We start from the raw sequence: 9,387 nt of genomic DNA, 5'->3' as shown, positions 1-9,387 counted from the left end.
TCAGCATGTGCATCTTCCGAATTATAGACATCAAATAATACTCATCAATATGAAGCGCTCACCCTGAGACAATTCAAATACTGCATCCAGATTTAAAATCTCCCCAATTGTCACTCCTACTGAACGAACACACAAACCATCCTGCTAAATATACCAGCCGAACTTCTCTTGGGCCAAAGGAAGTTCAAGGTGCCTCCTAAACAAAAGTGAAAGGTTGTGTGTGTGCTTTGTGCGAGATCGTCGACCTTATGTTGGCAAGTTGGATCCGCAGGCAGTGAGGTGTATATTTCTCCGGGAGAACGCCAGACACCCGCGACGCCAGACACCCGCGACGGCGACATCTATGCCGCTACCTTCTTGAAGGCGCCGCCTTTGGAGGCCCAACACCTGTGGTGTGGCAGGTTTGCGTCAACTAGGCATGGTTGCCTTGCGGCCAAAGATGGTGGAAGCCGGGGCAGCGGCTCCGGACGGTGGATGGTGCGTCGAGGCGGCGGCCTCGAACGGCCTTGCAACTGCGGGCATATGGGGTGTGGTCGTGGTCTAGCAAGGCAAGGGTGGCGTGCTTGTGCTACGTGGGTAGCGAGTTCGTCGGCCCGGTCGGCGCGATCAAACGATCGGTCGGCTGGCACGCCGGGGCGGCGGCCCCAGATCTTTTTGGCGCGACGTTCGTGGTCTGCGGATGGTCATCTAGTGTAGCATGGGCTACGAGGCGTCTAGTCCGTGCGGCGTTGCGGCTCGTAACCGAGCAGGGGAAGCCGGAGTGGCGGCTCCGGGCACAGATGTGTTTGTTTTGTGCAATGATGGCTTTGTGTCGTGTGGGCGACGAGGCTCTGTTGTTTGTGCGATTTTCTGGCCCCTTTTTCCTCAAAAATGGAGTCGTTTTGTACGGTTTTTGGGCCCGGTTTTCCTCATAAACTAGGTCAACCGGTCGTCTTGACCTTCTCCTCTATTGCGATGAATATAACAGTTCTCCTGTTGTTATCCAAAAAAAAAAAAAGGTGTATATTTCTTGATTATGCATCAAGGCCATGGCAAACACTTTCTCAATTCACAAACTGCATCCCATGTTAACTCCCCGCGTCAATAGGCCGTTCAAGTCCTAAGCTAATCGCCAGCTTACAGTCCCATAACTAAAACTCCAGGTAATTCCTGATCGCTGAGGTGAACGGTCTTCTATAGTGGAAGCATAATTTGCGCACAGGTTTAAATACACAAATCAGAACAGTTACATGCTAAATTAAAGAGAAAATGCAGCCTGATTAACACCACATATTACAAAAATGCTCAAAGGAATCTACCAAAAGATTACTGCAAGTTATGATTTGGACAGCACACTTCGGCTGAATGCTACACATTACATAGCCGACAAGTCCAGGCCACTTCGTCATCACCCACAACAGCACCAGCAAAACGGAACCTGCAGATAACACAAAAAGAAATATGACATTATTGACATGCCTATTACCAATACCAGCCAGAACAGCTTGGCCGTGGGGTATGTGTGGCCATTAAAGATATGGTAGCATAATTAACAATTATACACATACAGTGGCCAAAGTTACGAGCTGAGTCATGTACGTACTGAAGCCAAATTCGGTCTCAAAACAGCAAACCTAACCATGCATCGGGTATTCCAGTTAGCATAGACACGCACATCACAGCACAAATGCAAGAGGTGGAGGCATGTTTTGGCTTTCCACCTCCTGCACATTCTCGTTGGTGCCACCAGCAAGGCAACCACAGTAAACATCACCAACCGATGTGCTATGCTTTTCAAACATTAGGATGCACATGATCTCTCATTGCTATAAAAGAAGGTGTTAATTTGAAAACTTGTGAAGAAAATTGTACAGCACATAATAAGTGCTTTTCTTTCACGGGTACAATAGATTTTCTCTCTAAAAAAGCTTGAGCAAGGTTTCATTAAACAAAAATAAACAACACAACGTTGGACCAGATGACTCAAGACGAAATATTGTGTATAGTTAATCCAATCGTGCATCTAGTAATTTAAACGCTGGAAAGGTGAGGAAACAGTGGTGATGTATACTGAGTACTCAAGTTAGAAATGCACTTGAGTACTCTCCTGGCTGAAGAGAAGAGCTGCCAAGCACACAACAGAGAAGCAGAATTACAACTTACCTAATTTCTCATGAAGCAATATTACACAAGGGGGGAAGCAGAAACTCACCTAGATAATACCATTGTCATAACCCTTGTTTCCTTGCTCTCTAGCATATCTCCAATGGCAAACATTTTTTGCACGAGAATATTAGCTTCATCAGTACAAACTACAACTTAGAGAAAGGTTTTATTTAGGACCAGAACAAGTACTAGTTCAAAATACTATCCAAACTTAGAGATAGACAGGACGGAGCCAAGCCACTGAACCGGCCAGCTCGACATAGAGGTTAAGGAATCAAGAACTGATCATGGCTGATCTCTCCCTGGTGTTAACAGTGTGGCAACGCGAAATCAGTCAATACACAGCCAACTTCAATTAAACTACTACTACTAATCAATAACTCTCAAAAACATAAACAAAATAAAGGGCCGCATCAAACTGGTGCATGATTAGCATAATCAATATTTATTTAGTATTAACACGCAAAAGAAAGTCAATATTTATTTAGCCTTCCTCCTCGTCTGTTCACTTAACTATGCACATAAAGCAAATAGGCAATGTTGTGTGTGCGGAACTAGATCAGTAAGTGTTCCTAAGTTCACAAGTATCACTTTATCAGGCTACTTGAACAAATGAGCATCCTGAACCAATCTGAGACGAAACAATTATGCAATAACTAGCAGATCCACGCCTGGTACAATAATCAAGACACAAAATATTTTAAAGCATCATAGTACAGGTGCCAGTATGAACTACAACCATGTGTGATTGCTAAACAAAAGAGTGTGTTCGCACCTAATAGCAGGACAACGGCAGCATCAGCAGCTGCCAGCGACGTTCAGATGTGCCAAACCAGTGCAGAGGCAGCAGCCAATCGAGCCCTCCTTCATGCTCCAAGTAGAGGTGTAGCAGCCCGCAGCTCCTCGTGCTATGCCGCAGCCAAAACTACAGCACCACCTTGCTGCTGGAAGTAGAGGTGCAACAGCCAGAGAACAAGCATGCCATGGCAACCATGCTAGCGCCGCCGGAACCACCCAGCCGAACGCCAATCAAATCAGGGCAGAAAAGGAGCCCCCTTTATTCTGAATCTACCCTCCCCTTTTTACTGCATAAAGCGAAAAGTTCAAATTAAGAACAAAAATTTAACAGTTGAGAACCACAGGTTCTCAAGTCATCATATACAATTAAGAAATTAAGGTTCTCCACCATTCACATAAAGGCATGAATAGCAAAAGAAATAAACAATTCTCAAATTGCATGATAGCGCCAAGAAACAAGTAAACATAAGAGCATTCTTTACTGATTACTGACAGCTCTCGATGTTTCCTCGCTTCATTGGTCACTACCTTTCTGTACTGATTTAATATAACCAATAGCTACGATGGCATATTCAGGACAAAACTAACTAGCTGGAACAATGCACATGATCTGCCATTGCTATTAAAAAAAGGTGTTAAGTTGAAAACTTGTGAATAAATTTGTGCAGCACAGGATAAGTGCTCTTTCTTTCACGGGTACAATAGATTTTATCTCTCTAAAATAGTTTCTACGCAGAATGGCAGCTTCTACACAACAAGCTGGCTTTTCTCAGAATTGAAAACAATTTATAGCCATTTATAAGTTGGATTGGATAAACTTTCCAATATTCTTACAGGGACACAGCTCTCACCACAATAGCATGAGTGTAGTACTGAAACCTATAACCACGATGAGCAGTTAGATGGTGTTTCATGTAGTGGCATGCATTCACGTGGCATATTGTATCAGACAACAAGCTACAAAAACAAGACATGACAAACATGACTAGGGGAAGCCTGAAATTGACAGTCAGGTAGATGATAGCAGAAATGAAAATGGTCAGGTGAACACAAACAGAGGAAACATGGATTAAAAAAACTGTGCCAACTCCTATCCAGACCAATGTGAACCAAAATATAGCAACCGCACAAACTGCAGCTACTAGGATCCAATCTTACGACAGATAAACCAGGGCAACAACAACAATCTGGGACAGAGAAAGATGATAGAGACGTATCTCACCCAGGCACAGCCTTGTTCCCGACGAGCAAGCCGGAGGAGATAGCCAGGACGGAGACAAGCCGCCGAGCCGGCACGCTTGACGTAGAGGTTAAGGCATCCGCGAAATGATCGTGGCTGATCTGTCCCTGGTGTAGTGTGGCAACAAAATTCAGTCAATAGACAGCCAACTCAATTCAACTACTACTACTAATCAATAATAACTCACAAAAACAAAAACAAGAAATGGTCGCATCAGACTGGTGCTTGATTAGCATTCTCATTATTTATTTAGTGTTAACACACAAAAGAAAATCAATTAGCAGAAGAGAGAAATGTTCCCAGTTGGCATGACATTCAATATTTATTTAGCCTTCCTCCTCGTCTGTTCACTTAGCTATGCACATAAAGCAAATAGGCAATGTTGTGTGTTCGGAACTAAAACAGTAAGTATTCCTAAATTAACAAGTACCACGTTATCAGGCTACTTGAACAAATGAGCACCCTGAACCAATATGAGACAAAACAATTATGCAAGAAGTTGCAGATCTTAGCATGGTACAATAATCAAGACACAAAATATTTTAAAGCAACATAGTACAGCAGCCGGTATGAACTACAACCATGTGAGGTCGCTAAACAAAGGAGTATGCAGAACTGTTCACACCTAATAGCAGGATGTCGGCGACATCAGAAGCTGGCAGCGATGGTCAGATGCGCCACACTAGTGAAGCAGCAGCACCCAATCGAGCAACCCTCCTGCTCCTAGTAGAGGTGTAGCAGCCCGCGGCTCCTCGTGCCGTGGCGCAACCGAAACTGCAGCACCACCTTGTTGCAGCTGGAAGTAGATGTGCAACAGCTGGAGAACAAGCATGCCATGGCGACCATGCTAGCGCCGCCAGAACCACCCAGCTGCACGCCGATCAAATAAGGGCAGAAAAGGAGCCCCCTTTCTTCTGCATCTCCCCTTCCCTTTTACTGCATGAAGCGGAAAGTTTAAATTAAGAACAAAGCTTTAACAATTGAATACAAAAGGAGCATGTTCTTTACTGATAATTGACAGCTTCCAATATGAGCATGTTCTGAACATGAATAGCCTCCAATATGAACATGAATACAATGATTTAACAATTGAATGCAAAAAGATTCTCAACTCTCTAAAAAAGAGCATGTTCTGAACATGAAGAGCTTCCAATATTTGACAATCAAGAAATTAAGGTTCTTCAGTATTCACATAAAGGCATGAATATCAAAAGAAAGAAACATTGCATGATAACGCCAGTAAACAAGTAAACATAGAGCGTTCTTTACTGATTATTGACAGCTCTCGATGTTTCCTCGCTTCATTAGTGACTAACTTTCTGTACTGATTTTATAGTACCAATAGCTACGATGGCATATTCAGGACAAAACCAACTAGCTGGAACTTATTTAGTTATTTATCCTAAGACAGAGTATTTGGTGTTGGAATAAACATATCATTGTTATTTTCTCAGGATACTGATTGGATAAAACCTAGTTCTAACTAGCAGCTAGATTATCCAATCAGCTACAGTGTCAAACCAAATCAGGAGCGTGACATCTGTTAGCTTCAGAACGACACCAACCATAGGAAATGGTCTAGCTTTAAAAGGATGGTGCTAAACACATTCACTGCGTCAGCAATAAATTACCATACCTGAAAACTGCAGCCCCCGCAAGGTAACAGCAACGGATGTCGAGGGAGTCGGAGGTGGAGAAGGCCAGAAGGGCCCGGATGTGCGCTCGTCGAGTCTGCTACCTCTTGCTGCTCTGCCAAGAAACAAAATTTCAGTCAAACTGAACCAGGGGAACAAAAGGATTAGGTTTGGGGTTCGGCTGCTATACCTGCACGGCGACTTCCCGCGGCAAGGTGCGGCGAGGGCCACGGTCTGGTCCTCGTTGGAGACGCGCCTCTCACCTCCGCGAGTCTCGTGCGGCGGCGCTCGTTCTGGTGCAGTTGCCAGAGGGAGCGGGTGGATCAAGGTCGGACGGAAGAGGAGAGAGCGGAGGTGAGGTGGCCGGCGAGGGGAGAGCGGCGGCGGCGACGTTCGATCTGGGTTTCGTTGGGTAGGAGGAGAAATGTGGGGTAGGGTTTTGTTTTGCACAATATGAGCCTGGGCCGTCGGTCTGCATCGCACGGCTGATAACACGCTGGGCCGACTCCGTCTCCCGTGAAATTCACAACAACAAAAAAAGGTTTTCTCCCGCGCGAATTTCGCCTGAATTTCCAATGCTGGAGTTCTCCCGCTCGGGTAAGTGCGAATTTTGTTCTATGAAATTCGTTTGTGTGTCCTAGCACGACGTCTCCCGCGCTTACATAAAATCTTGATCACTTGCACGGTGTTGTGTGCGTGCACATGCTTGGTGAAGCTATACCATGCATTCATCACTTCTCTTTATTAGCAAACAAAAGATTCATACATTCGTGTCGCACATGTATAAACATGTTAAATTCCACTCGACACAAGTCCCACACTTCTATCAACTAGCTAGCGCATGTTCAATATATATCGTGCATGTTAAAGGTTATGTAAGCGATGTTCATGTGACCACGAATCGGTAAGGAAAAGAATCGTAGGAGCCCCCCGGCGTCGCTCTGCAGCAGCGACTCGGGGGCGGAAAACCTAGATCCCCTCGTCCCTCGTCCCTCCCCCTCCAGTCTCCTCCCTCGCCGCCGCCGGGGTCTCGTCACCGGGAAAATCCCGTGCGGCGGACGGCGGCGGCGGGTCCTTCCTCGCGGTCGTGGGGCGGTGGCGGCGCGGCGTTCGGGTGCCCTCCGGTTGGTCGGCGAGGTGCGGGTGGCCATGGCAGCAGCTCGGGCTGTCTCGACGGCTCCTCGTGCAAGGCCGCGCTGCACCCTGGCGGCCGTTGATCTGGTGCCCTCGGGCCTAGGTCCGGCTGGGTGTCCAGCACCCTCCTCCTCCAACCTCATCCTCGCCTTCTTGTGTTAGCCCCGGCAAGGTACGTCCTGGACAGCGACCCTGCCCCCACGGTGCGGCTGGCTCTTGCGAGCCCGTCGTGGTTGGGGCGTGGGTAGGTCGTGCTGCAGCGCTAGGCAGCCCCGGCGTGGTTCTGTCCTTGGACGGTGGCCGCGCGGCTGCTGGGCTTGGCCTCCGACGTTTGGGTGGCTGATGACGAAGATGCTAGCTTTGAGCACCGACGTGGCGATGTCCTTGGACTATGGCAGCGTGGCTGCTAGGCTTAGCGGTCGGCGCTCCATAGATATAAGGTGCTTGCTTTGAGGGCCGGCGTGGCGCTGTCCTCGGACAGTAGGTTTTCTGGAGGTGTGCTTGGTGCGTGATGGTCGGTTCGGCTGGCCATACACGGGTGTTCGGCATTCGGCTGGAGGCGCACGCTGGCTTTCGGCCTTATGTGGTGGTCGATGCTATGTCTTCTATGGCATGGTCTTGGCTCCTATCTAGCAGCGCCCTTTGGCTTGCAGCCGGCATCTCTTGCCGTGCTCTACCTCGGGTTGTTGTTGTGTGCTGCCGCGACTTATTGCAGATCTTGGTGGCCTCACCGTGGATCTGGGTTGTCCGGTGCACATGCCCTTTGGCTGTCGGATAACTCCTTGGGTTGTCCTCACGGTCGTCCCATGGTGGTCTCGATGAGCGGCGTTTGGTGGCCTTTGTTGGCAGAATGGTGGGCAGCGGGTTTCTCGAGTTGTCATGATTGTTGGATGTGTTTGGATTTTGCCAATGTCTCCTTGTGAGGTTGCCACCGCTACGTGAGTGATGATTGTGGTGCTCCGGGTGAAAGCCCTGCTCGACCTTGTCGGTGCCGGCGACGATGGTGTCTAGGCATGTCATTTCCTCCTTGGTGGCGTCGTTGAGGAGCCCCGATTTTCCTCCGTCCTTGTGGTCTAATCCTCCAGGTGAAAACCTTGATCCGGCTTTGAGCAGGGATCGGACTATGGCGACATCATTGATGCCGCTACCTTCTTGGAGGCGTAGTTCTTGGAGGCCTGACCCTTGGTTGGTGAGCGAGGATGCGACGGTAACCTAGACTCTATTTGGCATTTCCTACCTAGCGTCATGCCAACATGATTTCCCCGGTGGACATGGATTGTGGACCGCGGAGGATCCTTACTGGTGCTCTCGGACACATGGAAGCACTCGACGAGTCTTGGCTGATGGCTGCAGGTGTATGTTGCTACAAGCGAGGGGTGCGGCAAGGCATGGTGGATCAATGTTCAAGTCGTGGGCAGCGCTGGCGGGTTCGAGGCCTCTGCAGTCGGTGGAAGTCTATCGGGCCTGTTGGGGTCTCCTCCTCCCACTGAATGGTCCACACCATATGGATAGCTCCGTGGGGGGGGGGGGGGGTCGAGGTCGCCCCGGCATGGCCAGGACATCCCTGAAGTGCGAGGCAAATCCACAATGATGTTGCGTCTTGTGAATTTGTCGGATTGCATCTAGGCCGGTGGTAGTTCGGTGGCGTTTGTTGTAATGTGTCTTGCAGTCGTTGGACGTCATCTTGTCTTGAGTGGTCGGGTGTTTGGCCTTGTCTTAGGCTTGTAAGGTTGTTCTTTCTATCAATGCAATGAAACGCAAGCTTTGCGTTTTCTCGAAAAGATGTTCATGTGACCTATCCTAACGTAAAAGGAGCAAGTCATATGAAACCACCACTTTCGAGAATAATCTAGGGATGGGCGTCGCTCCCACGGACTAGGTATATATCTAGTGGAGCAAGTTTACGATGAATCCCCTAAGCATTAATTAGTCAACACAAATAAAAGGAAAATTTGTATAGTAAATATAACTCGGTTCCTCCTATATCTTATTTTTTTACCGCATTTTCACGTTTATGGGAAAGAAATAACTTCTAATTTATTTTATACTTGGCTATTGTCACCTTATATTTCTTGTACGTTGGATTGGATGCTCGATTTAAGGACTTACATATACTAGAGGTGGTAGAACACCATCCAGGCCACCTCGACTAGGGCCACGCGTTCGCAACCTACCGACCAGGTGGTCCTCTCCCAGTCCATACCACGACATCCTCTCTCTCTCTCTCTCTCTCTAGCTATCATGTCTAATGTATTGTGGATGCATGTATTGTCAATACTATACACGCGGTATGGCCACTTTTTGATGAAAAACTACAACCATGTGTGATTGCTACCCCGTGGTATCACCACTTTTGATGAAAAACTATGTGGTAGACACTATGGGCCCATGAAAACAAGGTTTCACATGATACAAAATGAGGAAGGGTAAAAAACC

The 9,387-nt window shown here is 47.6% G+C and overlaps 1 long non-coding RNA gene across 3 annotated transcripts; it reads right to left on the bottom strand.

Annotated features, from left to right (window-relative positions):
- Positions 1-1,202: 1,202 nt before the first annotated feature.
- Positions 1,203-6,253, bottom strand: LOC127343484 (uncharacterized). 3 transcript variants are annotated; one of them, XR_011755747.1, is made up of 7 exons: positions 6,008-6,253; positions 5,820-5,932; positions 4,809-5,119; positions 4,166-4,290; positions 2,921-3,230; positions 2,192-2,447; positions 1,203-1,417 (listed from the first exon to the last, which is right to left on the bottom strand). It is a non-coding gene; the product is annotated as an uncharacterized lncRNA (long non-coding RNA). The 3 variants fall into 3 exon arrangements; XR_011755748.1 differs by having other exon boundaries at positions 2,192-2,291; XR_011755746.1 differs by having other exon boundaries at positions 2,192-3,230.
- Between the last annotated feature and the right edge of the window lie 3,134 nt (positions 6,254-9,387).

This window comes from Lolium perenne, chromosome 3, assembly GCF_019359855.2.
Source record: "Lolium perenne isolate Kyuss_39 chromosome 3, Kyuss_2.0, whole genome shotgun sequence".
In the NCBI taxonomy this organism is placed as follows: Eukaryota; Viridiplantae; Streptophyta; class Magnoliopsida; order Poales; family Poaceae; genus Lolium; species Lolium perenne.
Note: the sequence above shows the minus strand (reverse complement) of the source record. Positions and strands in the feature narration are given on the sequence as shown.